The sequence below is a fragment of the Canis lupus genome, chromosome 1 (assembly GCF_011100685.1).
Source record: "Canis lupus familiaris isolate Mischka breed German Shepherd chromosome 1, alternate assembly UU_Cfam_GSD_1.0, whole genome shotgun sequence".
NCBI lineage: Eukaryota > Metazoa > Chordata > Mammalia > Carnivora > Canidae > Canis > Canis lupus.
In genome coordinates this window covers 118052809-118079177 of record NC_049222.1, presented here as the reverse complement: position 1 = coordinate 118079177, position 26369 = coordinate 118052809, and the positions used below count along the sequence as shown (strand labels likewise).

At 47.1% G+C, this 26369-nt stretch overlaps 1 long non-coding RNA gene and 1 pseudogene across 1 annotated transcript in view; one reads left to right on the top strand and one right to left on the bottom strand.

Annotated features, from left to right (window-relative positions):
* The first annotated feature begins 983 nt into the window (after nt 1–983).
* Nucleotides 984–5460, top strand: LOC119875929 (annotated as a pseudogene).
* A 2443-nt stretch (nt 5461–7903) lies between these two features.
* LOC111090545 overlaps nt 7904–26369 on the bottom strand; it is a 47514-nt gene continuing 29048 nt past the window's right edge. Inside the window, exon 3 of the long non-coding RNA XR_005354759.1 lies at nt 7904–9731. This is a non-coding gene — a long non-coding RNA (uncharacterized LOC111090545). The remainder of the gene's footprint in view (nt 9732–26369) is intronic.

Below are 26369 nucleotides of genomic sequence, written 5' to 3'. Positions count from 1 at the left end.
GTTTGAGCAACTGGAAGGATGCGGTGGCTAAGTCTGTGTCACCTGGGTCCCACCCCTGAGATGTGGGAAGCCAAGGTCTGCAGAGGCAGTAGCTGGCAGAGGGGAGGTGGCTAGAAAACCTTAATTTCCTAATAGGGCAGGTTTCTCATCTTACATGGTGTGGTTTCAAGGGGGACAGCTGACCCACAGTGGGCTGGGCTACACAGGGGTCTAGCTCAAGGGCAAATGAGAGCAGTGAGGACCTTGAACCCTGCTCCCTGGATGGGTCTCTGCCCCATTTCTTCACTTCCTCTGGTGGTGCGTACCACTGTGTGTGTGGCTGGACACTTCCGTTCTCCATCCTCTTAAAATGTTTCCCAGGGACTCTGTGTTTAGCGTCCCCCTATCTGACCTTTTCCTGGTCACTTATTGCTGGATGCTAAAGAGGACAGTGGTCCTTTGTCCGGATGGCAGCAGGGCTCTGAACCAGAAGGGGGCTGTCAGATTGTGCCTGGCCCAGGAGCTTATCGAGACACACCAAAGAGCAGGAGAGAGAGATAAGATCAACGGGAAGACAGTCCTCCTCTGAGGTCAGACAGCTCCAGATGACAGTCAGCACTCTCCAACGCACTCCTGTGTCCTCTCACCACGGCTGAGCGGCCTGACCTATCTCCTACACCCAGCCACACTGGCCTCCTTTCCGTTCCTCCGATGCAGCAAGTCTGTTCCCACTGCAGGGCCCTGGTGCTTGTCGTCCCCTCTACCTGCGACGCTCTTCACATGGCTGGCTCCTTGCATTCGGTTCAAACATCCCTGCTTAGCCCAGGCCTCTCTCTCAAAAAAGCCCCATGCTAGTCTCTCTCCAGATTTCCCTTTTTGCTTCCCTCCTTTACTTGAACTTCCCCGCTGGTTTCTTTGTGTACTGTCTGTCTCGTTCATTCATGTCCCCAGCACCTAGGGCAGTGTCTAGGTGCTTGGGTGTCTGATGAGCAGGGAGTGCGGTGATGGTGAGAGGTGAGGCATTGTGGAGGGAAGCCCACATACGCCATCAGTGTGACCCTGAGCATCCCTTAGCGGAGGTAAAGCTGGGATGTTCCCATGCTGCTGCTGTGCGTGAGGTCCACAAAGCTGCTGGTTCTGTAAAACAGCTTAATCTGTGCTCCCCTTTCTACCTTGGTGACCCCGGGACCTCAGCACCGAGGACGGCCCAATTCTGCTGGCTTGGGTAGCAGAATGGAAATAAAAAGCCAAAAGTGCAGGTTCGGACCTCCTCTTTGCTTGCATCAGTGGCTCGCAAGCTCCTCCAGGTACCCCCAACTCTTTTCCTTTTACTCCATAGGTATGCAGGCACCCGTGACATGCAAGGAACTATGTTGGTTTTTTCCCTAAGGACGAATTTCAAAAAGTCACTTGCAGAAGGGCCGAACTTACGTAGACTCAACCCACACGCCCATGGGAAGGAGTGGGGTCATCCCAGGAAGAACAGCTAACAGAGAGACTCCTGAGGCCCTGGACAGTGCGCATGGTCCCAGCACCTGCTAATAGATTGCGCAGCTCTGTTCCTGACTGGGGAATCGGCTCCGCATGGTTGCAGATGGGGATGGAGAAAAGAGAACCTTTCCTTCACATTTTACAATGAGAGCAGCTTTTTGTGGCAGCCTTTACCATTCCGGAAGTTCCTGTTGCTCAATCCAATGGGGACAGCAAAATAGTACAAATTAACTTGGTAGAGAACAAAAGATAATTATGTTGCTTTCGTCCCAGGTGCCCACTACAGGACAGGTACAGTGTGGGGTAGGGAAGGGCAGTCTACAGGAATATAGAGAGATCACCCAACCACCAACATGGGGAACGAGCAGTAAGAGATCCTTTCTGAAGGAGAAACTGGGCTGAGAGTCACTCTCCTGGGGTCCCAGGGGAAAGGACGAAGGTCTCTGTTGGCCGGGTCAGGCGGCCAGTGGCAAGACACACACATTCCCTGAGGAAAGACAAGTCCTGGAACCCGATCTGCCTGGCAGCAACACAGTCCAAGTTCGGGATAGTCCAAGTTCAAGGAAAAGCATTTATAAGAAGGGCCAGAGGAAGTCAGGCGACGCATTAGACACTCATGAGTTTCAGAGGAGCCTCCTAGAAAGAGAACAGGAAACTGATTAGGTCAGGAGCCTGAAGAGAAAAGATGGGGAAGGAACAAGTGCAGAAAGAGCAGAGGGAGAAGGAACTGGATGCGTGTGCAGACTTGTTTGGAATCATTGCCCATAGAAAAGAAAACAGAATGGATTATTTGAAATGCAGAAGGAGGGAGCCCAAAAGAGCAGTTGTGATCTGGATTTGGGGGAAATAAGAAATAGTTTGGTGGGAGCAGAATTTGGTGGAGGAGCCAGAGGGTCAAGCTGCCTTGGGAAAAGCTCAACTACTGACCTTCCTCTCTCTGACCAGATGACTCTTCCAGGCATAAAAGCTTCGTGTTTGTGGAAGAGAATAAGGTGGTCCAGTTAGACAAGGTTCCCCTTGCACCTGAGACCGGACGAATTGGAAAAGCCATCCAACTGTCTCCAGGAAAAGGCAAGACACCCAACTTTGCTGTGCTCAGGGAAGAGGCCATTGGGATCACAAGTCTAGAGAGGGGATGAGAGGAGGGAGGGAGTATAGATAAACTTATGAGGTTTATGGAGCGGAGTATGGAGTTTACTCTCCAAAGAGTTGAGGCAAGAGGTCACGGAGATGGGAAAGGGGCCGGCACGAGTCAGTGGGAAGCCTGTGCTGGGGGGGGGGCCCGGTGCAGGTGAGAGGGGCAGGAAACACGAATGGTGCGCTCAGTCCCAACTAGATGGCAATCTCCCTGTTCACCTGGCCCTCTACCTGAGATTCCCCAATCTGGGAATGAGATTTACAGACGGCCTACCAGTAATACATTAGCAGTAACAGGTTGAGGACTCAAGTTTTATTTTATTTTATTTTATTTATTTATTTATTTATTTATTTATTTATTTATTTATTTATTTATTTATCTTCCCGCCCCAAGTTTTATTTTAAATGTCTACCTTTCAAAGGTAAATAACAGGAATGGGCACTGAGGGGGGCACTTGACGGGATGAGCACTGGGTGTTATTCTGTATGTTGGTAAATTGAACACCAATAAAAAATAAATTTATTATAAAAAAATAAAAAAATTAAATAAGACAGATTAAAAAAATAAAAATAAAAGTTACTCTTGATCAATATGAATTTCACATTTATGCGCTTACTTCAGGCGATGAGAAAGGGTGAATTAGTGGTCAGCAGACTGGGAACTGTGGTACTTTGGGAGAAATCGTGGTTATCTGTGGTATGGAGGGAAACAAGCTGCTGCTGGGAAGACCTACATGATCTTCCCAGAGTCACACGACTGAGCTGAGGCATGGCCAGGCTGGGGCCCTGGTGACCTGGCTCAGCTCAGGCTCCTTCCTTTACTACTCCCCCAAAATTTAGAGAGGGAGGAAGGGAGGATGAGTGGGAGGGAGGATGAGTGGGAGGGAGGGAAAAAGGGAGGGTGGGAGGGATGGTGAGCAGGAGGGAGGGTGAGCAGGAGGGAGGAAGTAGGGAGCCACAAGCAGGCTGAGTAAAATTTGGAGAAACTCAGACACAGTCTCAGGCTTAGTCCCTCTTGGTGATGAAGCAGCTGTTTCCTTCCCTCCGTTCATATAGTCATTCATTTAACAACAGTTGGTGCTGAGCACCTACTATGCATCAGGCACAGTTCTAGGTCCTAGGGACACAGGGGTGAGCAAGCTAGAGGATGTCATTGCCCTCACAAAGTGGGGCCTTGGGAGACCTCAGAACTTCTCCTGTGGGGGCTTCCAAGATATCAAAATGCTTAGGAGACCTTTCCCTCCTCCTTCCTTCCTTCCCTCCTTCCCTCCTTCCTTTTCTTCCTTTCTTTTCTTTTCTTCCTTCCTTCCTTTCAGAATAATTGGTTGGGAAGCAAGGAGGTCTTCTTTCTCCATGACACACAGGAAGCAGAAGGGTACTCAGTTCGAGGGGTTAGCCATAACCACTCAGAAAGGCAGGAAGGGGTGATGCAATGAAGCCGAGAATGGATTCACTTTGGTTTGGGGCTGGCAAACCCATGGTCAGAGAGGATTCTGACTTCATCTTTGGTCTCTTCAGGAAGGATGACCAAAAATCCCAATAGCCGAGTTATTCTGTCTACATAATATAGTTCCTCATTGGTCTCCCTGCCAACCTCCTGGCCCTGCGGGCCTTCATGGGACGGGTCCGCCAGCCCCACCCTGCACCTGTCCACATCCTGCTGCTCAGCCCGATGCTGGTGGACCTCCTCCTCCTCCTGCTGCTGCTGCCCTTCAAGATTGACACTGCATATGGCTTCCGCTGGCCCTTGGCGGATGTCCTCTGTGCCTTCACTGCTTATGGCTTCTACAGCAGCATCTACTGCAGCACGTGGCTCCTGGCGGGCATCAGCATCAAGCGCTACGGCAGTGTGGCTGTCCCCGTGCAGTACAAGCTGTCCCGCAAGCCTGTGTATGGAGTCACTGCCTCTCTGTTCTTCTGCCTCTTGTCATTTGGAAATTGCAGCATTGTGACCATCGTCCACTACTTACCATTGCCGAAGGCCTCCCTGTCTGCTATGAGAACTTCACCACAGAGCAGCTGGCCGTGTTGCTCCCTGTGCAGCTAGAGCTGTGTCTTGTCCCCTTCCTCATCCCCATGGTGGTCACCATCTTCTGCTAGTGGCGCTTTGTGCATATCATGCTCTCCAGGCCCCAAGTGGGAATGAGGAAGCACTGGAGAGCTGTGAAGCTGGCCACTGTGACTCTTCAATTTCCTGGTCTGCTTTGGGCCCTACAATGTGTTTCTTGTGTTGAGGTTCTTGAAGAAAGATAGTGAATCCTGGCAAGTGTGTGCGGTGTTGCTCAGTGCTCTCAGCGCTTGCATCAACCCCTTGATTTTCTATTTCTTCTCCTCAGCTGTGCGCTGAGGAGTCCTTTGACAAAAGGCTGCAGAGTCTGCAGAGCTGGGGTGCCTCACTGGCAGGGTTCTGCAAGAGAAGAGCTGGAGAGCTGGCTACAGAGAGAGAAGATGTGAGCTTAGGTGTTGGCTGATGTCACCTTCACAGGAGACTACATTTGCCAATTTGGTGTTATATTTTGGGGGAGGAGGGCTCAAAAAGGGGAAATCATGAAACAGAACTGGGGCAACTTCTCCTGTGCCTAGCCTTTGAGGCAAAGGAGAGCAGTGGATATCTCAAATCCAACTCATCCAGGGGTGCCTGGATCAGTCTGTTAAGTCTGAGCCTTTGGCTCAGGTCATGATCGTGGGGTGCTGGGATTGAGACCCCCATCCAGACTCACTCTACTCAGCAGGGGTCCGCTTCTCCCTCTGCCCCTCCCTCCACTTATGTGCTCACTTCTCTCTCTCTCTGTCTCTCATGAATAAATAAAATCTTTAAAAAAAAATCCAACTCATCTACTGGATGTTTTTGTTTTGTTTCCTGGGGGTTATGAAATTTCCTTATTTGTGGTAAGCCACAGCCCTCTGATCCTGGAAATTCTTTCTCCATTCAGTATTCATAAGATGATAGCATTCCTTCAACCCCTGCAGAGCTGTTTGCTCTATCCTTGGCCTTGATTCAGAGGCAAGGAGTTGCAAGGGGGGATCCACAAATTAGATCTGAACATCCAGCATAGGCAAGTGTCGGTAGAGCCAGACAGGATCCTACCACGTGAGCCCACATGACCAGCCCCCCAACCAAAGCAGTTGCTGGCTCAGGTGTATGAAACAGGCAAGAAGAGAAACAGTCCTTGAGGGAAAAGTCAGTGCTAGTGTGAAGAAACTTGGGTCAGGATAGTTTTTAGTGGTTGTGTCCTATTTTCAATCCCCAACATTTGGTATTTGTGTCTTTTTTTCCATCATCAATCTTGCCAGAGGTCTGTTAACTTGGTCTTTTCAAAAGCCAAAGGCTTTCTCTGGCATTTATCCATTGCCCTCCATTTCATTAATGTTGGGTTGTTTTTTTCCTTTTACTTTTTTGTCTTTTCAATTGCTCCTTTTCCAACTTTTTTTAAGCCTTTGTTCTTTGCTACCATAAGCATGGAAGGCTATAAATCCCCCTCAAAGGACAGCTTCAGTGGGATACTACAAGTTTGGATTTGCATAATTTTCATTATTTTAAGTTCTAAATGACTCTAATTTCCATATGATTGTTTTTTCTTTGACTCAAGTTTAGAAATTTTCTTTTATTTTCAAGCATACAATTTTTTTCTTGATTCTTTTGTTACTCTGTTCTAACTAAATGGCACTGCGGTCAGAGAATACAGTTTGAGTGGTTCCAGCTCCAGCTCTTTGAAATTTGTTGAGAATTGCTTTTTTGACCAGGAATATAGTGATCCTAACATTCCAGGTGTGAAAAGAACATAGATTCTGCAACCATCGGGTACAGGTCTCTGTACACCTTAGATCAAAGTTGTTAATCTGTGATGTTCAAATCTTTAGAACCTTTATTTACTTTTGGTCTATCTGATCTAACAGTTACATGGAGAGGTGTGTTACACACTCCTCCTGTGATAGTGATCTTGTCCATTTCTCCTCGTAGTTCTGTCTTTCTGGTGGAATGAAATGTTCATTGTTCCTTTTGCCTTAAAAATTATGTTGTCTGATATTAATATAACCAGGCCAACTTATTATTTTGGTTAGTATTTGCCTGGTACGTCCTTTAACTTTCCAACTTTCTATATCTGTAGGCTTCAGATGCATCTTTTATAAACAATAACATCCAGTGGCTGGAGGTTTTGTAATTTGGTATGACAATTCAACAGTATTTGTCTTTCAACTATATCATTTTATTCGTTTATATTTATATAATAATAATTTCCAATATGCTTGGATTTATTTCTGTCATCTTAAACACTTCCACAGAAGTATATCCACACACTGAAGTCTATGCATACTACAAATGGCCTAATAATAACTGTAGCAGCCAGACGAATTATCACAGTGAACACATACATTTAAGGGAAAAAAAATTTCTTTTTCTTTCGTCTTGTCTTCCTTTGGGATTAAGTTGTTTTTGTTTCTTTTCATTTCTGATATTACTGAATTGGAAATCATATGCTCTGTTTTTATTAGTTTAGTGGTTATTTTAGATATTTTAATGTGTTAAGTGTTCCTTAGTTGGTTCCTCCCTCCCTTTCTTCCTTGGCACTCCAGATGGCATTCAACTAATGACGTGAGTCCTAGAGAGCACCCTTCCTTCCTTCCTTCCTTCCTTCCTTCCTTCCTTCCTTCTTTCCTTCTTTCCTTCTTTTTTTTTCCTTCTTTCCTTCTTTTTAAAGATTTTATTTATTTATTTTAGGCAGAGACAGAGAGAGAGGGAGAAAGCTCAAGCAGGGGACAGGGGAGAGGCAGAGGGAGAGGGAGAGAGAGAATCCCAAGCAGACTGCCTGCTCAGTGCAGAGTCCTCTGTGGGGCTTGATCCCAGGACCCTGAGATTATGACCTGAGCCAAAGTCAAGAGTCCAACACTTAACTGACTGCGCCCAGGTGCCCCTAGGAAGCACTTTTCAAAATGTGGTCTGTAGACCCCTAGGTCCCAGAAACCTTTTCTGGGATCTGAGGGGTCAAGACTATTTTCATAATGATATTAAGATGCTAATTGCTTTTTTTCACTCACATTCTTGCATGAATGATTGCACAGTGGAGTTTTTCAGAAGCTACCTGACATGTGCTATTACAACAGACTATGCAAAGCAGCTATGAGAATATAGCTGCCTTCTATTTAGCTAGAGGTCTAAAGAGGTCTGCAAAAGTATAAAACAATGCCATTCTTCTCATTAGTATTTTTGAAAATATAGTTATTTTCATTAAATATGTTTTTTATATTAACATGCAATGGTTTTCTGATTATTATTTTTAAATAAATACATGTTTAAATCTTTTTGTTTTAATTTTGTTTTGTTTTAATTTGATAAGTCATAAAAATCTAAAAAGCTCTTCGGGGTCCTTAGTAATTTTTAACAGTATAAAGGGGTCCTATGATGAACAAGTTTGAGAATTGCTGATCTAGTGTCATGAGAGAACCACTGCTTGTTCTGCTGGATGCAACTGCGTGTATATAAAATATTATGCCGTCTGGTGTATCAGCATTTAGTGACTCAAAATTTCATAAAGTTTAATGCCACTTAAACTTTTAGAGATGTGAGTTTAAAGTTTGTCTGGTCAAATGCAAAGCTTTTTGATGTTTGAACTAGGAGGCGTAAAAACCAGAACTACCCTGTCATGAGATAAACAGCAACAAACTGGTTTTGATGGGTAAGATAGAGTTGCTCTATAGAGTGGTGGATTCATCACTTTATGTGAGTCAAGAATCTTGTTCCAAAGATTCTTTGAACTGGAGTTTTTCTTCTTGTTTCATGGAGGAGGATTATTTCATCTACCTCTAGGGGATGGTTTGTTAATCCAAAATATAGGTAGGGCTTGTGACCTTAGAAATCTCAGTGCTAATTATATTGGCCCTATGGCATCCTGAAAAAACTGTACATTTGATTTTTGTCAGCAAAGATCAAAGAAAGCTTATGGGAGGCAAAAGTTATGAGCATACTTGGTGTGCTTTATTTTGGAAGGAGGTCTTCATGAAGCCCCAGTAAAAGCCCTAATTTTGTCTCTAGAGTACTCAATAATGTCTAGTTCATATATTCAATGCAACTCCTGTTGCACCTCCTGGGAAATGAACGGTTCCTAGGGCATGATCTTAGGAGGAAAAAGAAAGGTTTGAAGATACCATTAGCTAAATCTCCTCAGCCCTCTCTGGTTTTCAAGTTAATGAGGGCAAGCTTCCATTGAAACCCTGATGTGAAGACAGGTCCCTTGGTTTATGTAAACTTAGGGGAAAGCTTTCTCTTTAAGCTGTGCTCAAGAAACCCTACCCCCAGGGAGAACTTCACTATCTTTGAAGACATGACTTTTTGACAAAAACAACAATAAATTGCTCATTGTCCATAGTTTGTGTTACATTAAACAAATATTATCTGGCAAAGAGAAAATTATATCAAACCGGCACTTTCAATTCATCTACTCCATCCTACTTACAAAATACCTGAGATGCTACTGGCTCACTCGGCAGAGGCTAGGCCCCCACCCCGACTTGGGTGGGGAGTTGACGGCTTACGGGAAGCCTACTGAGTGCCTCGTTCTGGCATTTACAGTATCACTCCCATGAGGAAGTCCCACTACCGGGGCAGGATGCAGAGTGGTAAGAGGCAGGTGGGGAAAAATCAAGCTGTTTGGTGGACTTGAAAACTACGATTTCATCACAACATGCTCTGCAATCCCTTTTCAAAACTGACCCAACAATCTGAGGTGGGCATTTGTTCCTTTGGCCTTCTCGGCAGCACCCCTTCACTGCTGGTGACAATGCCCCATCCTTCCCCCCTCCTCCTCCACTGTGATGCCTGGTGGAGCTGACTTCACTCCCCACTTTATGCTCTGGGGCAGGACCAGAGCCATCAGCACAGCTCCCCTGTGACCACAGTGATCTGGTCATGAGACTCAATCCAGGCCAAGCAAAGCTAGCCCAGTCCTTTTCTTTTAACCATTTAGGAGAATGAACCCCTCTTCTGCTGAACTGATCCTGGAGAATGCTGGCTACGGGGACCACTTCGAGGAGAGATGGTGAAGTCGACTTAAAGGCAGGCAGCACACCAAGAAACTGAGTCCACGCATCTGAAATCCTAAGCAGACATACTCTGGAGCTGCTCAGATCTGAAAGCCAAAAATTCTCCTTCTTAGCTTAAGTCAGTTGGAACTGGGTTTTCAGTCACTTACAACAGAAAGATATATCATTTCTCAAATGCTCACAGTAGCAGCCAGTCTTTCCTTCAATTATTTTAAAAATCTGAGTCAAAGTTTAAGTAGGGAGACTTAAAAACATAACAAATATGCATATAACCATCATGAACAGTGAATGCTTATTAACAGTTATATTTCTTCAGATTTTAAAAAAAATTTATTTTTAAGCCACCTCTATACCCAGTGTGGGGCTTGAAGTCACAACCCAGAGATCAAGAGCCGCATGCTCCACCAACTGAGCCAGCCAGGTGCCCCACTATTTCCTCAGATTTTTTTAAGTTGATGTTCCCATTATGTTTCTCCCTCACTGAATTTCCTCTCTTTTTCACCAAAAGCAGCATTATTTTGAAATTTAAGTGTATTTTTCTGGTCCATGGACACGTCCACAAAATGTACTTGGTACCTGAGTACACAAACACGGTTTAGTATCTCTTTGTTTTGTTTTTTAAATGCCCAAAAATATCACATAGTACAAGTCATCCTGGAACTCGTTTTCCACCCAAATCACATCTTTGATAACCACGCCCTTGACACCCATCCCTGAAGCTTACGGCTCTCATTTGTTTCTCTTGTCTGCTGTATATTTGCCATCCTATTTAAATGCTATCTTATATTCTTTTCTGTTCTACTAGCTATAACCATTTAGATCATCTCCTAGTTTCACCAGCATAACAATGCTGCTTTGAGCATCCCAGGCCATGTCTCTGTGTACACGTGTGGAAGTTTCCTCAAAGGAGGGAACCACTGAGAGGCATGGAATGTGCATTTTCCGTTTCAGCAAAACCATCAGGCTACTCTCCAAAGTGATGGCGTAAATCCAGCTCTTCCTGTAAAACAGCTGGCAACACAGGAGCTCCTGAGTCCAGCCCTGCAGCAGATACCAGGCGACAAATGGGAGGGAACAGGCCAGGCGCACATTACCTGCCAACAGGAAAAAGGGTCCAGATGAGGCCGGAGACCCACAGAGTAACCTGATGTACATATGCATGGACCGTGTTGGGGTGTCATGGGGGCAGACTGCCTCTCTAGGACTCCAGGGGTATAGGAGTAGCCCATCTCCACATTCTTCACCTTCACCAAATCCAGATTGTCATGAACATTCAACAGAAGTGTAAAGGTAAGGGGCACCTGGGTGGCTCAGTCATTGACCATCTGCCTTTGGTTCAGGTCGTGATCCCAGGTCCTGGGATCAAGGCCTGTATCAGGCTTCCCTCAGGGAGCCTGCTTTTCCCTCTGCCTGTGTCTCTGACTCTCTCTCTCTGTGTCTCTCAAGAATAAGTAAATAAAATATAAAAAAAAAGTATAAAGGTAAGATGATTCAATTAAATGCAGCTAACAGGGGCTTCTCCCCTCACTGTGTGGTTTATACAGAAAGTGCACACAGACCAAGAAGAAATGGTGGCTGGAGGCTACAAAATCTTGGGCCTGGAGAAGAGTAGATTGACAATGACAGTGAAAGGAGAATAAGACACTGGGATCCTGAGGATGAAAATGCAGCCTCTGTGGGCCCTGAGCCACGTAACCAGGGCCAAGACCAGATACAGTTCCTGCAGGGAGGGCAAAGCATAATCTGTCATGTATTCATGTGTCTGTGTCAAACAGCTTCCGAGCAAACCGGAGCCACCTTGGATCTATGCGGTTGAAACAAAGAAGAGGTAAGAAGGCAGAGGTGGTGCAGAGGCAGGGGATGGGACACTGAGAGACAGGATCAGAGGCACTGCCTGTAGACGTGATGGGCAGCATGAGGCCCTACTTTCCTCTTGGGTGCTCCTGTGTCCAGGGATTCTAGAGAGGTTTTGTGAGGCAGGGCTGGGAATAACCATTCAAGTGGGTCCTCACTTGGGAAAACTGACCAACCAAGGAGCATGTCCGAGGAGGCGTGGGGTGGGATGGGGGTACATGAGAAAACCAGCCATGTGCAAGTCCATCTGGACTAATCAGGGGCAGACATAAAACGGGATTCCTGAGTTATGAAAGCAGAACAAAATCTGAAAGAATAATCACAGCTTGAGATTGACAGGAGGTCAATTAGATTTGTGTGAAAACGTTTCGGAGTTTTGGAGAAAACAGAGAGGACTGAGTGGCCTGACAGAGAGCTCAATTCTTGACCTTCCTCTTCCTGACCCACAGCAAGTTCAAGTTCAAATGCTCTTGGCTCCTTGGGGACCCCGCGAATGCAGAAGTACCTGTCTCTGCACCTTCTCCCATAAGTTGGTAAAAATCCATTTCGGGCTGATCCCCAAAAGCCATTTGCTTGGGAACGGGCTGGACTTAGTTACCCAAAACACTGAGCAAGCCCTGGGAGAAGGCACCCTGAAGTCTGACCCAGAAAAGGAAAGGTAGGATGGGCCCTAGTGACCACAGGGTCTTAGCTGGGGACAAGGTGAGGAGTTCATTCCCAGTGCAGGGGGAACGCCAGAATGGTAAAAGATCAAGAAAACTCAATGGAGGCTCAAGAGGTAAAGTGGCAGAGGGATTATACAAGTTGGGGTGGGAGGTGCCAAGCAGAACTGGTCTTCCTCTTCAGACTGGAGAAATGCCCATATTCAACTGGCCTAGGATGTAACAGCCCTCACCTCCGGTCTGGCTCCATTTCCCAGATGGCAACCTAGGGTTTTGCCCACCAGCATCCATTCCTCCTCCTTCTGGTAACAACTTCCCAATTCTCCACCAGTCAACCACTCCTCCACTGTCAGTCCATGAGGCATGGCGAGCGGGGCAAAAGGCTAGCTCCAGCCCAGCTGCAAGGGAGGACATGTCATCCAGACTTGGGTCCCTGTCCAAATCCGTCCATCCAGAGTCATCATTTCTAGACCCTTCTCGAATGGTTTGGAAAGAACCATACTCTTTCCACGGGGTGGTTAGGCTGGTAAAACATAATCCTGGAGCTTCTGGGAGTCACCTTTGCCACCACTTGGAGAGGGCCTGCGTGAGAAGGAGGCTGGTGTAGAAACACAGAGCTGAGACCAAACACTAACAGCTTTGTTTAAGCACCTGATCTGGCCATTCCTGAAGCCACTTTGCCCTTTAGCTACAAGACTCTTTAATTACATAGCAAACAAACGTCCCTTTTTTTACTTAATCAGCCAGGACAATTTTCAGTCACCTAAAACCAAGATCATTAGTACAAACAGTTGGTAAACAATTTGTCACTCTTAATAAAGAATCGGTGTTTCTGAATTCTACCTTTTACGATATTTAAGAAATAAATTAGAACAGGGCAGCCCGGGTGGTGCAGTGGTTTAGCACTGCCTGAGGCCCAGGGCGTGATCCTGGAGACCCGGGATCGAGTCCCACGTCGGGCTCGCTGCAGGGAGGCTGCTTCTCCCTCTGCCTGTGTCTCTGCCTCTCTCTCTCTCTCTCTCTCTCTCTCTCTCTGTCTCTCATGAATAAATAAATAAAATCTTTATTAAAAAAAAGAAATAAATTAGAACAGATTCAAGTGGCCTATATAATAATTTCACCAATTTATTTGCATTCTGACATGCAAGTCACTGCCCCTGGGCTGGGAATGGCACGTAGCTCTGCTCATGCCGGTGACCCCCTTCTTTGCTCTCATAAATCAGATTCCTAGTTATGGACAATAACTTCTATCAGAAGAAGCGTGTTCTGAGGTTGCAACAGTGTTTCCACACGTATCATCACACTTGAGTCATAAAACAAGCCTATGAGGTCGCTTTCTGATGCCCTCTTCAGAAGGGGGGACTCTAAGAGAGCCCAGAGAGGCCAGAGGCCTTCCTCAAAGATACACAGCCCATCAGCGGCCACACCTGGACCAGAATCTCTGCTGGTGCTCTGGGTCCAGTGCTCCTTCTCTTACACCAGCTTCCTCAAAAGTCAGTAACCAGTGTGTGGGGCTTGGGGACAGCAGCTCAGAGGGGAGGCCAGGCTCCCTAGGGAGGCACCCACGCGAGCTTTGAGGGAACAGAGAACAGGAATAGTGTGGCTGAGGCTGGAAAGACTTGGCTTCAGGAAGATTCTGGACTATGTCTTTTCTGTCTGGGGTTCATATCACTCTTTTGGGGGGTCTGTGCCTTCCCCAGGCAAGCAGAGACTTGCTTTCCTGGGGCCTTCTCACATCCGGGGTCCAGGCACAGGACCTATTCACATGCACACGTGGGCACAGTGCTGCCACGCTGCAGCGTCAAGACGAGGGCATGAAGGTGCCAGCTCCCAGAGCGCAGGGGGCGGGGGTGCGAGACCCAGCCCAGGGGTGCGGGCCGGGCCCGGGGGTGTGAGCCACAGGGTCTGTGCCAGCGGCGGAGGCAGTGCTGTCTCCACAGGTGTGATCCAGGCATAACCTCCACCTCGGCGTCTCTGGCTGCCCCAGGGGATTCCAAGAGTGACACACCTGAGATCCTTCCCGAAGAAAATTCCTTTCTGCTTAGAGAGAGGGAGGTCTGTGGTCTGCACCCAGACAGCTGACAGGTCTCTTCCTCTGCATCTTGTCTATGCCATTGGTCCCCCCGCCACTGGGAAGAGCGGAGCCCTGCCCTGCTCCATGTGTGGCCTCCTGCAGTGGCAACTGCCGCCACTCAAGGGGTCGAGTGTGGCCCGCGGTCTGCGCCTTCACCCCTCTGGCTTCTCCCGTGGCACGTGGCACGGCCTGCAATCTGCCCGGGCCCAGCGCTTTCCTCGGCTCGCCCGCCCCTTGCCTCTACGACTAAGGGCAGCACTGCAGGGCCAGGCCCACAGCAAATGAATCCGGGAGCCCCCATTTCTCCTTGAGAATGTTGTCCAACAGCAGCCGGGTGTGGTGCCGGGATCACTGAGGGCTGAGCACTCGGATCCTGGGAGGAGAGGCTGAACCTGGGGGGCACCTACCGGAGTCCCCAAGGGAACAGGAAACATCAGCGAGTACTTAGCTGCTCTAAATGTTTCCTGTACTCTAACCCACTAGTCTAGCTCTCCCCAAAAGGCTCTCACTGCAGGGCTTCAGGAAGACCTGTCCGGTGATACAGACATGTGCCTGCACCCTTATCTGTCTGTCATTCATTCCTTCACTTGACTACGTTTATGGGGCACCTGCTCCATGTCGGGCCTTCCTCAGTCTGTAGAAAATATGATGGTGAACAAGACAGAGACGCTACCAGCTCTCATCAAGTGCATCTTCCGGAAGGCGCTGGAGTTGAGGAACACTAATATGCCCCGTTGGGCCTAGTGTTTGGGCTCCTCAGAAACAACATAGTATTTAAAAAAAAATTTTTTTCAAAGATTCCCATTTATTTACTCATGAGAGACATAGAGAGAGAGAGAGGCAGAGACACAGGCAGAGGGAGAAGCAGGCTCTCCGCAAGGAGCCCTATGCGAGACTTGATCCCAGGACCCCGGGATCACATCCTGAGCCAAAGGGAGACGCTCAACCAGTGAGCCACCAGGGGCCCCAGCAACCCAGTACTTTAGATGATTACCATGTGATCAAACTCATAAAAGTCCAGAGACAGTTAACAACGTTGTTTTGGTAAATTAAGTGTGGCTTCCTCCTCCCTGTTTCTGGGCCAAGCAGTGGTGAGAGGTGGCAAATAAAAAAAAGAAATTGTTTGTTTAACCTGAAAGCATGCCTAATTATTAAGCACAACAAAAAAATTTTTACTGGAACAATATAAAACCAAGCCTGTGACCTGAGCAGCACCTCCCAGTCACCAGGAACTGGTGATAAACAGAAGGTAAAGAAATAGTTTCCAGTTTTGGTAAAGTACAATGAAGGTAACACTCTTCATTGAAGAGCACTGTGACGAGGAGGAGAGGGCCCTTCTATAGGTGGAGTTGCCACGCAGGGCTCTCCGAGGAAGAAAGAAGTGATTGACCATCGGCTCCCTGCCGAAGACACAGCCCACGTTGCTGAAAGCAGACTGCGGAGCCGAGCCAGATGAGGCAGAGGCAGCTCCAATCCTGCCACTTTATTAAGGAGCCTGGAGACTTCCTTTTGGAAACTGCCAGTCCCTTGCCCAATAAAAAATTCAGAATAAGGCAAGGTCCCCTGGTGGCTGCAGGTGCTCTGGGCAAGGATTGTTGGTGACATACAATAGAAGGAATCAGGACAGTGCCAGGCTGTCTGGGACAAGGCAAGTGCTTCAATTCCAGGGGACAGACAAGACCAGGGAAGGGAAAGACCACAGAGAGGGGGCAGGGGTGGAGAGACAGCAGTGGAGGGACTGTGCCACGCTGAACTGGGGCTAGAGTGGGGGCAGAGGGACGGAGCAGGCCAGGTCATGGCCACAGGGCAGGGACATGTCTCCTCTGCCCACTGGAACTTCTGACTCAGAAGCTGTTGACATTGTCTCTCTTGAGAGCAGGAAAGGGATGGGAGAAGTCGCAGCTGGAATGTTTTGGGAGTCTGTTTACCATGTCAGCATAATCAGTCCCATGTGTGGCCACTGGAAAAAAGTTGGGAATCACTCCTGTAAAGAGTTTAGTGGTCTGGTGACAACTGACAGTAGAGAAGTATCTGCAGTTTTGCAAAGTGATTTCACATAAATTACCTCATTTGTTCCCCCCAAACAATCCTGTTCTATTTGCAGAGGGCTATGACCCATGTTGAAATCCAGAAAGGTTACATGGCTCCCCAAAACTATGCTGTTGGTCAGGGCACAGTCCTGGTGGAAATCTGGGCTGTCTTCCCAACTGCCTGGCTGACATCCCTGAGATCTGCCCTTGGGAGGTTTGGGAGGGAAGCAAGCCAGAAGGCATTCAGAGAGGTCAGCTGGCTCCCCCTCTGCCTCCGGCCCCTGTCTTCACAACCGAGCCTTATAGCTTCATGTGAGCACCAGCTGTCCAGAGCAGGACTATGAATCCGAGCAACCCCAGAACAGCCACTGACCCCACCCTTCCTATGTGATGGCAGCTCCCAAACCTTGGCATGCACCCAAACCTCTTGCTGTACTGGCTGAAACACAGATCACTGGGCTCCAACTCCAGCGCCTCTGATTCAGCAGGTCTGGGATAGGTGGTCAAGCATGGGCATCTAGAACAAGTTCCCAGGTGATGCTGATGCTGCTGGCCCAGGGGCCACACTTTGAGGACCACGGATCTGGGATGTAACAGGCAACTTCCCCTCCTGGAGGGAAGAAAGGCTATGGGACTCTGGAACCCTTATGAGGTGAGGATCATTCTTCCTCTGGTGGAGAAGTAGAAAGGACGAGAGGGCCAGACGGACGGTTCAACAGAGACCTAAGGAGCTGCTTTGCCATGAGGCATATGATAGAAAACCCGGTGAAGAGCAGAAGTAACTAATTAAATCAAAGGAAGTCAGGGAGGAGCCTGTGAGATGCGGAGGCAGCAGAGGACAGAATGCTGGGGACCAGGCTACCATCCACTTAGCTATCAAGGAGCTCTCACACCATCTCCACTGTCTATACACCACCCGCAGTAGGATTTACTTATGGGTTTTTTAAAAATCAACATGTTTCTCACACATCATTTAGCCTTATCCTAAACAAAAGTGAAATAAGGATAGTAATAGCAGCCAACACTCACACGCGCTCGCTATGTACCAGCCATGCACGTATGTACATACACGCTTATTTTTATGCACAGACGCCCACACGCGTGCACACAGACACGCATGCATACATGTACACAGTCCTTTCAGTCCTCACGGCAACCCTGCATGGTCAACCCTGTATTGTTATCCTTGTTCTACAAATAAAGAAACTGAGGCCTAGATAAGGTAGCCCTGCCCAACGTTACACACACAACAAGCAGCAGAGCCAGGATTCCAACCTCCGTGGCTGGGTCCAGAGTCCATGCTTTTACCCTCCAAAATTAGGGCTTTAGTGGTTTCACTGCGGGTTTGGTAGTTCTCCAAAGAACACAGAGCTGGCGATGGGATGGGAACCAAGATGTGAATATGCATATGATTTTATTTTATTTTTTTAAGCCCCCCCCTTTTTTGCATATGATTTTAACATCAGAGTGTGAACCGCCGACACACGTTCCCACACGGGCTGTGGCTGGTGGTGGTAATGAAGCGGGGCTGTGCTGGGATGGCGTCGTGGAGAGGAGCCTGGAGCTGAGACAGCTCCCTCCTTTGAGCTGGGCTAGAGATGCCCACCTGTCTTCTCGGTGCCCCTCAACCTTGAGTTAAAAATAACCCCAAAGCTGACTTGTACTAGTCTATAACACAAAACAACTTTTTGATTTTGGTTTTCAAATATAAAAGTATATGAAATACGCTTTTTCAAAGTACTTAATCCACCCCACCCCACACCCTCTCTCCCCCAAAACCTTTGCTCTTCAGAGAGACTAAGGGGGCAGGTCAGCCAGGCTTCAGTATCGCATGGAGGGTTGGAACAGGGGCAAGGAGGAGAGCCAACTGGTGGAAAGCAGAGAGAAGGAACTCAGCTTTGCCCCACTTGGCTCTTCCCAGAGCAGAAACTCTCCCTCTGCTTCTGCTGAGCCAGGATTAACACCAGGAGAGGAGCAGAACAGGAACCCCCCACCCCTGGCCCATCCCCAGCAGTCCCAGGCAGTAAGGTGTCAGCAGGGGTTTGAGGCTCATGGGAACCGCTGTGGCTTGACATTTGCTCCAGAATGGAGATTCCTCAGTAATACTCAGAGGCTGCAGTCCCTGCTTGGGGGTGGGGGTGGGGGTTGGGAGGGTGGGCAGGGCGGTCAGGAAGGAAGGCAAGACAAGACTCAGGGATAAAATGTAGTACCCTCCCTTCCCAACACTTCCAGTGAGTTTGTGTCATTCACTCGAATCCAGAACATCATGGATATCTATGTAAAATGATGCAAAGGATGCTGGACAAGAGATACAGCCAGTGGTCTCTTCCTGCTAGTCTGGAAAGTGGGCCGGTGTGGGAGGAGGGTGAAGCCTGGACAGAGAGGATGGAGGAATAAGAGACAGAGGCTAGGTCGCTGCACAGACTCCCGAACCAGGAGGCCTCCCCTGAAGCTCTGTCGAACAGGAGCAAGACACTCTTATACTCCAACAGGGACCATGAATCAGATTTCACTTCTCTGCCCAAAACTCTTCCATGGTTTCCTACTACTTTGAGCATAAAGTCTGAATCTGCCCATTGGACTACAGAGCCCTGCATGATGAGCTCTCCCTGCCCATAGTCACATCTCTGACCTCATTTCCCATCACTCTCCCTCCTGCTCATTCCGCCCTAGCCACCCTGGCCTCCTTTCAGTTCCTCCACCACACCATGCTGCAGGGCTCTATGCAGCCCCTGGGCCTTTGCACAAACTTCCTTGTCTGCCCCGAGTGCTCCTCTTCCAGCCCTTCAGATGGAGAGCTCTTTCAGGCTGCTTGCTGCTCAATGTCACCCCTTCAGGGAATACTCCCCTGCCACTCAGAGTACATCCCTTGCGTCCCAGGCAACTGTTACATCATGTTGTTTTGTTTCCTTCAAGGAATGTGCCACGACAATAGATTCTCTTCTATATTTATGTCGATACTGTTCCATTCTCCATACCCCAGTCACTAGCATGTAAAGTCCAGGAAGGCAAGAGCCATGGATGTCTTGTTTGATGCTCTATCCCCCTTCATTCACAGAGATGAAATGCATGATCTGGTTGTCACCCTGCCCTCAGCCCCCTGATCCAAGAGACTTTCAGGAAGTATCTGAGGAGCCTGGGGCTGGGCCCACGGACCTCGGACAGAGGTCACTGGAGAGAAGAGAGGAGAACTTGGGGCAGAAAGATATGTAGGAGCAACAGCGGAGCCTGATTTCCCAAACAGCAGCAGACTTTATGGGGCCACGTGGCCTCAGATACTTTCTGGGCAGGCTGGGGCCCCTGGACCTGAAAGCCAGTAGTCCCCAGTTTCTACAAAATGTGTTCTACTGGCCAGGGAATGCCAAATGATGCAAAACCGGAGATGAATCTGCTTTGGCTGGATCATGCCAGGAAGGGAACAGGAACTTGACAAACTAGCTATTGTCCAGGGTGGGGGCAGAGAGGAAGAGAAGTGAAGAAAGACCAGAAAGAAAGGGTAAAAAACAGCTGGTGACCTAAAAGAAGCCTTCAAAAGAGAAAGTAAGGGCTGCATGGATTCTGAATGTTAAAAAAGCCTAGAAGAACTGTCAGAATTTGGATTTGGAGAGGGATCAATTAGATTCGCAGGGGCAGAGACGTGGGAAGAAGCAGAGAGGGCCCGACTGCCTCAGCAGGGCTTGGCAAGGGCCCTTCCCCTCTAATATACATCTCCTTGAATGGAAGAGATCTATGGCCCTAGGAGAGATTGGCCATCAGGGTGCTTGCAGGCCCGCACCCTTTCCCCGAAGCCCCCATCCCTTCTCCGGGAGCACCGTGGGAGCCACTCCACCACTATTCGCGTCTGGAGAGGAGGGTGCTGGAGCACATACCACAGAAGCATTGGGACTCCTGGAGAGCTAAAGGGAGGGTGCCACTCTTGGGAACATGACAGGTGTCGGGGGGGGGGGGGAAGTAGGTGGGGTCCTAAGGTGAACACGGGCAGATGCATACGCTAGTGCCAGGCTAGACAGGAGCCTCAGGGTGGGGTGATTCGTCCCCAGCCAGGCCAGGAACGTCTGGTCCTCTAACTCAACAGTTCTCAAAAGACATGTTGGGACACACTGGTGTGTGGCAACCACAGGCAAGAAATGCAGGTCAGAGGTTCATGGTAATATGGAAAGGATCAGCATTTGTGAATTTAAGTAAACAAAGAAATGAGCAGACATAAGGTAACGTGTTCTAATGTCACAAGTGTTCCATCGTACTTTCTGGAGTGAGCAAGAAGGGGGAACATCCCTGTGTAGACTGGAAATTGCACTGGACATGAGCACAGCAGATCCTGACACAGAACTGCTTCCCGGAAGGTGTTGGTTAAGCATCTGCCTTTGGCTCAGATCATGATCCCAGGGTCCTAGGATTGAGTCCCACATCAGGCTCCGTGTGCAGCGGGCAGCCTGCTTCTCCCCCTCTCTCTGCCTCCTCCTCCTGCTCATGCTCTGTGTCTGTCTCTCTCAAATAAATAAGATCTTTTTAAAACCCCCACAAAAAAAAAAAAAAAAAACAACTGCTTCCTTTGGGGCTTTGAGAATGTGCCTTTCCCACTTCGCTTTCCGGGGTTCAAGTAGGGCTGACCCGAGCCCTCAGCTCCAGCTGCAAAGACGTGTGGCTGACCAGAACTCTAAGCCTGCGGGGCCAGCCCAGAGATCTCAGCTGGGACCTCGGGACAAGGACACTGTGAGCGCTAGTTGTAACCCTACGTTGCCAAAGGCCACTGCGCAGAATAACCACACTGAGGAAAGAGTCTTCAAACTCCTCTCTTCCCTCAAGCTAAGTCCGCCCTTCTCAGAAGAGCATGAGAGGCCTCTGGGGGAGTGAGACAGAATGGGGCACTGTCACAACTCAAAGACAGTTATGCCCGTCACCTCCTTGTCTTTGCATGGCGGGAGGGCACTTTGGGACTCTCAAACTCCTGTAAGAACGCATCTTGTCCAGCAAGGGTAGAGGAGCAAAGTCTGGGGTGTCTAGGAGAGGAATCGGGTGAGTGAAGAGTCAGGCCTTCCTGAGACACAGGGTGGGGAAACCTGGCAGGTTAGAATCTTTACCCCCATCAAGGAACTCCACGGACGGCCCTATGAGGGAGTGGGCAGCGGGGGCACCCACAGGCGTTTCAAGAAAAGCAAATGGGAGACTAGTAAACAAACAAAAAGCAGAAACAGACCCATAAGTACAGAGAACAAACTGATGGCTGCCAGAGGGGACGAGACAGGGAGGTGCAGGCTTCCAGTCATGGGGTGAGTAAGTCATAGAGATAAGAGGTACCACAATGGGGAATAGAGTTAATGGGATCATACTAGTGTTGTGTGGGGATGGAAAGCAGCTGTTTGTGGTGAGCGGAGCATAACATAAAGACTTGCCCAATCACTACGTTGTACACCCAAAACTCATTGCAGCGCTGTGTGTCAACTACATTTCCATTATAAATGAATGAATAAATTAAATAGTAGCAGCCTGGTTGGTTAAGTGTGGCAAAAAGGAACGTAAAATCAGGGAGGTGATTTACCCTAATTTTTCTTAACTCAAGTAGAACATCTCAGAGAGCCTCACCCAATTCCACAATTCTCTTCGTCTTCATCCTGAGCCAAATGCTACCAGGCCCTTCGCTTCCACCCTTTCTCTTTCAAGGCACATGGGGCCCTGGCTCCTGGCCCATTTCAGATGCCACTGCAGGAAGGAAAGCTTTGCCGTTCCCTAGTCTTGCCCCTGCTTCCACAGAAGCATCCTCTGTGACCCAGGGCTCTTGGCTGGATGGGCACTGAGGGATACAGCAGTGTGGCTTTCTTGACCAACTGGCACTTTCTCTCTGTCCACCATGCGGGTGGCTAGGCTCTTGGCTCCTATCCACAGTGCTGTGGTTGGGTTCTTTCATTGGGAAACAAATGGCACTTGTGTCAAAGAAAATTAAAAAAAAAGTAATCTAAATCTTGCCCAGCAATGGGTGGCTAGGGTGCTAACAGAATGCTCACATCTGCTTTTGTGTTCCCAAGACAAAACTGACCTCTGCCACTGGGCTCAATTATATTCATCCAACCCCAGGGACCACAGAACCCGGTGAGTGTGGCTGACTGCAATGCTCCGGGTGGCACCTTCTTCCCCACGTGCTGAGGTTTTCCCTGAGACGCGCTCTTCCTTGGGCATATGCCAGGCCTTTGGGGACAAGATACAAAGGCTGCAGAACTGAGGGAGAGAGGGCTCATCTGCAAAAGTTGTACAAGTGAGATTCGGAAAAGACTACCAGTTTCTTTAGTAAAAAAGTGTTTTTTATTTTTTTTTTAAATTTTTTTAGAGAGAGTATGAGTGAGGAGGGGTGGAGAGAGAGAATTTCAAGCTCCGCACAAAGCCTGACATGGGGCCTGACCCCACAATCCTGAGATCAGGACCTGAGCCGACACCAAGAGCCAGATATTCAACCGACTGAACTACCCAGAAACCCACCCCCCCAAAAAAGTCTGATTTTTAATAATACACTGAACCCAGCTAAAAGGCTGTTTCCCAGCCCTCTTTACAGTTAGGTGTGATCAGTTGACTAAGTTCTTGCCAGTGAGTTTTTAGTAGAAGTATTGTGTGGAACTTTCAAGAAGTCTATGATCAGTTGACTAAGTCCTTGCCAATGAGTTTTTAGTAGTATTGTGTGGAACTTTCAAGAAGTCTATTAAGTTGAGAAGGGGTGAGTGCTTCTTTTTTCCCTCCCTCTTATTCCGCTGTCAGGAACACAGGCCTGATGACTGGAGCTTTAGCTTCTATCCTGGACCACGAGGACAAGGGCTACTCCAGGGTTGGAAGAGCAGACAGCTAGTAGAGGATGGGTCTCTTAAGTCTTTCTGCAGCTGCCAAAGACAATCCTGGCTCTCCTGGACTACAAATCTTCAGGCTGTTTTTATATTACAGAGAAATAGGATTCTAGCCCATTTTCAAAGCTATTGCCTAGAGTTGTTCTATTACACACAGTAATTCAGTCCTAAAATTTCTATCTTCAGTTTTTGATGACATTCTAAGAGGAAGGTTTACAAAATGTAATTAGAGTAATTTAAGAGGCAAAGTATTACCTCTTAAATACTTAAGAGCAGCAGTATTATCAAACCAGCCATTAATTCGGCCTTCTCTTTCCCTTTTGTTTCTCTCTACCCATCACATGTTTTCCTTCCAAGATGAATGATGGCTAGTATCCCTCTTCTAGTGGTAGAAGTTGGAATAGTGGTTATCTCAGAGGTGGGAAGGTTGCTCTGTGAGCAGGGGCACAGAGAGTTCTTGTAGAGTATTGAAAATGGTCTATATCTCGACCACATAGTGGTTACACGAATATGTATGTTAACAGTCACTTAAGTTGTACCTCTACGACTAGTATACTTTATTGTATGTAAGCTACACTTCAATAAAAACAATTTCTAAAAATCCTTTCTAAAGTCCTACACCTTTTTTCGAAGCTTTTAAAAAATTTATTATTTTTTATAAATATTAATGCAGTTGACACACAATCTTATATTAGTTTTCAGTGTACAACATAGTGATTTAACGATTCTATGCATTACTTGGTGCTCACTATGGTGAGGGTAGTTACCATCTGTCACCACACAACATTACAATATTATTAACTACACTCCTTGTGCTGTACTTTTCATCCCCCTGACTTACTTATTTTATAGCTGGAAGTCTGTACCTCTTAATCCCTTTTACCTATTTTGCCCATCCCCCCAACCCACCTCCCCTCTGGCAACCACCAGTTTGTTCTCTGCATTTATGAGTCTGTTTTTGCTTTTTAGATTCTACATATAAATGAAATCATAGGATATCTTTCTCTAACTTACTTAGCATAGTATCCCCTAGGTTCATTCTTTTTAATGTCTGAGTAACATTTCATTATACATATATACCACATCTTTACCATTCATCTATCAATGGACACTTGGGTTACTTCCATACTTTGACTATCGTATATAAAGCTGCAGTAAACATCAGGGTGCATGTATCTTTTTTTTTTTTTCTTTTTTTTTTTTTTAATTGGAGTTCAATGCATGTATCTTTTTGATTTAGTGTTTTCCTTTTCTTTGGGTAAATACCTAGTAGTGGAAATACTGGATCATATGATATTTCTTTTTAATTTTTTTAGGAAACTCCATACTGTTTTCCATAGTGCACGAGGGCTCCCTTCTCTCCATATCCTCGCCAACACTTGTTGTCTTTTTAACACCAGCCGTTCTGACTGATGTGAAGTGGTATCTCACTGTGGTTTTGATTTCTCTGATGATGACTGATGTTGAGTATCTTTTCATGTACCTATTGGCCATGTGTTTGCCTTCTTTGGAAATGTGTCTGTTCAGGTCTCTGCCCATTTTTTAATTGGATTGTTTGTTTTGGTGCTGGGTTGTGTTAAGTCCTTTATGTATTTTGGAAATTAACCTTTTATCAAATATATCATTTGAAAATATCTTCACTCATGCAGTAAGTTGCCTTTTTGTTTTGTTGATGATTTCCTTTGTTGTGCAAAAGCTTTTTATTTTGGTGTAGTCCCAACAGTTTATTTCTCTTTTTGTTTCCCTCGCCTGAAGGAACATATCCACAAATATGTTGCTAAGGGTGATATCCAAGAGATTACTGCCTATGTTTTATTTCAGAAGTTTTATGGTTTCAAGTGTCACAGTCAGGTCTTTAATCCACTTAAAATTTATTTTTGTGTATGGTGTAAAAAAGTAGTCCAGTTTTACCAACACTGTTGAAGAGGCTGTCTTTTCCCCATTGCATATTCTTGCCTCTTTTGTGTAGATTGACCATATAAGCATGGATTTATCTCTGGACTCACTGGTTCCATTGATCTAGGCATCTATTTTTGTGCCAGTGTCATACTGTCTTGATAGTATGACAAAAGCAAAGCAATAGCTTTGAAGCAATTGTGAAATATGGGATTGTGATACCTCCAACTTTGTTCTCTTTTCTCAAGGTTGCTTTGGTTATTTGGGGTCTTTGGTGGCTCTATACAAATTTTAGGATTATTTGTTCTAGCTCTGTGAAAAAATGCTCTTGGCATTTTGATAGGGATTGCATTGAATCTATAGATTGCTTTGTAAAACCCTACCCCTTGGGATCCCTGGGTGGCGCAGCGGTTTGGTGCCTGCCTTTGGCCCAGGGCGCGATCCTGGAGACCCGGGATCGAATCCCACGTCGGGCTCCCGGTGCGTGGAGCCTGCTTCTCCCTCTGCCTGTGTCTCTGCCTCTTTCTCTCTCTCTCTATGTGACTATCATAAGTAAATAAAAATTAAAAAAAAAAAATAAAACCCTACCCCTTTTTATGGTCATCATAGATATTTTAGTTTTTGAAGTATTTTTCTTCCCTATGTGTGCTATTCAAGATCTCTGTAATTTTGGCATTTACCCCACCCTCCTTAACCAATTTTGTCTGACTGGGAAAATGCCCAGTTGATAATCACTTTCCCAGACACCTTTGTAGACAGGAGTTGTCACAAGATAACAGAACTAGCCAATAAGAAGTAAGAAGTCTGCTGAGTAGGGCTTCTAGAAAAGCTGTCATTTTCTTGATTAAAAAAGGGATAGATTTGGGTGATGATGATGTGTCAGCATAAGTTCATAATTGTAATGATGTATCTTTCTGGCGAGGGATGTGGATAATGCAGGAGGCTATGCATGTGTGGGGTAAGAGAAATCTCTGTGCCTTCTGTGCTGCAGATCTAAAACTGCTCTACAAAATAAAGTCTCTCAAGCTTTAGATTCAGCTCTTATGTCTTTTGCTCTTTATATTCTCCACCCCCGCCATTCTTCTGCTCAGAATGTCGATGCTTCTTAAGATCATGAAGCAGAAAGTCAAATCTAGGGATGGTGAAGCAGAAAGCTAGAAGCCTCAGTTATTGATGGCCACTTCTGAGAAGCTGCATCAGCCCTGTTTCCTTCATGTGACATGATGAAAAAAACCCCCCTGTGTGTTTAAGCCTCTGTGGTTTGGGTTTCTAGGCTCATGTGAGATATAAGGCTTTTAGCTTTATATGTGGCAAAGACCTCTTGAGAGGTCTCCCACAAAGGGAGACTCAGGTGCTAATTTACTGTGGTATTCCTATCATG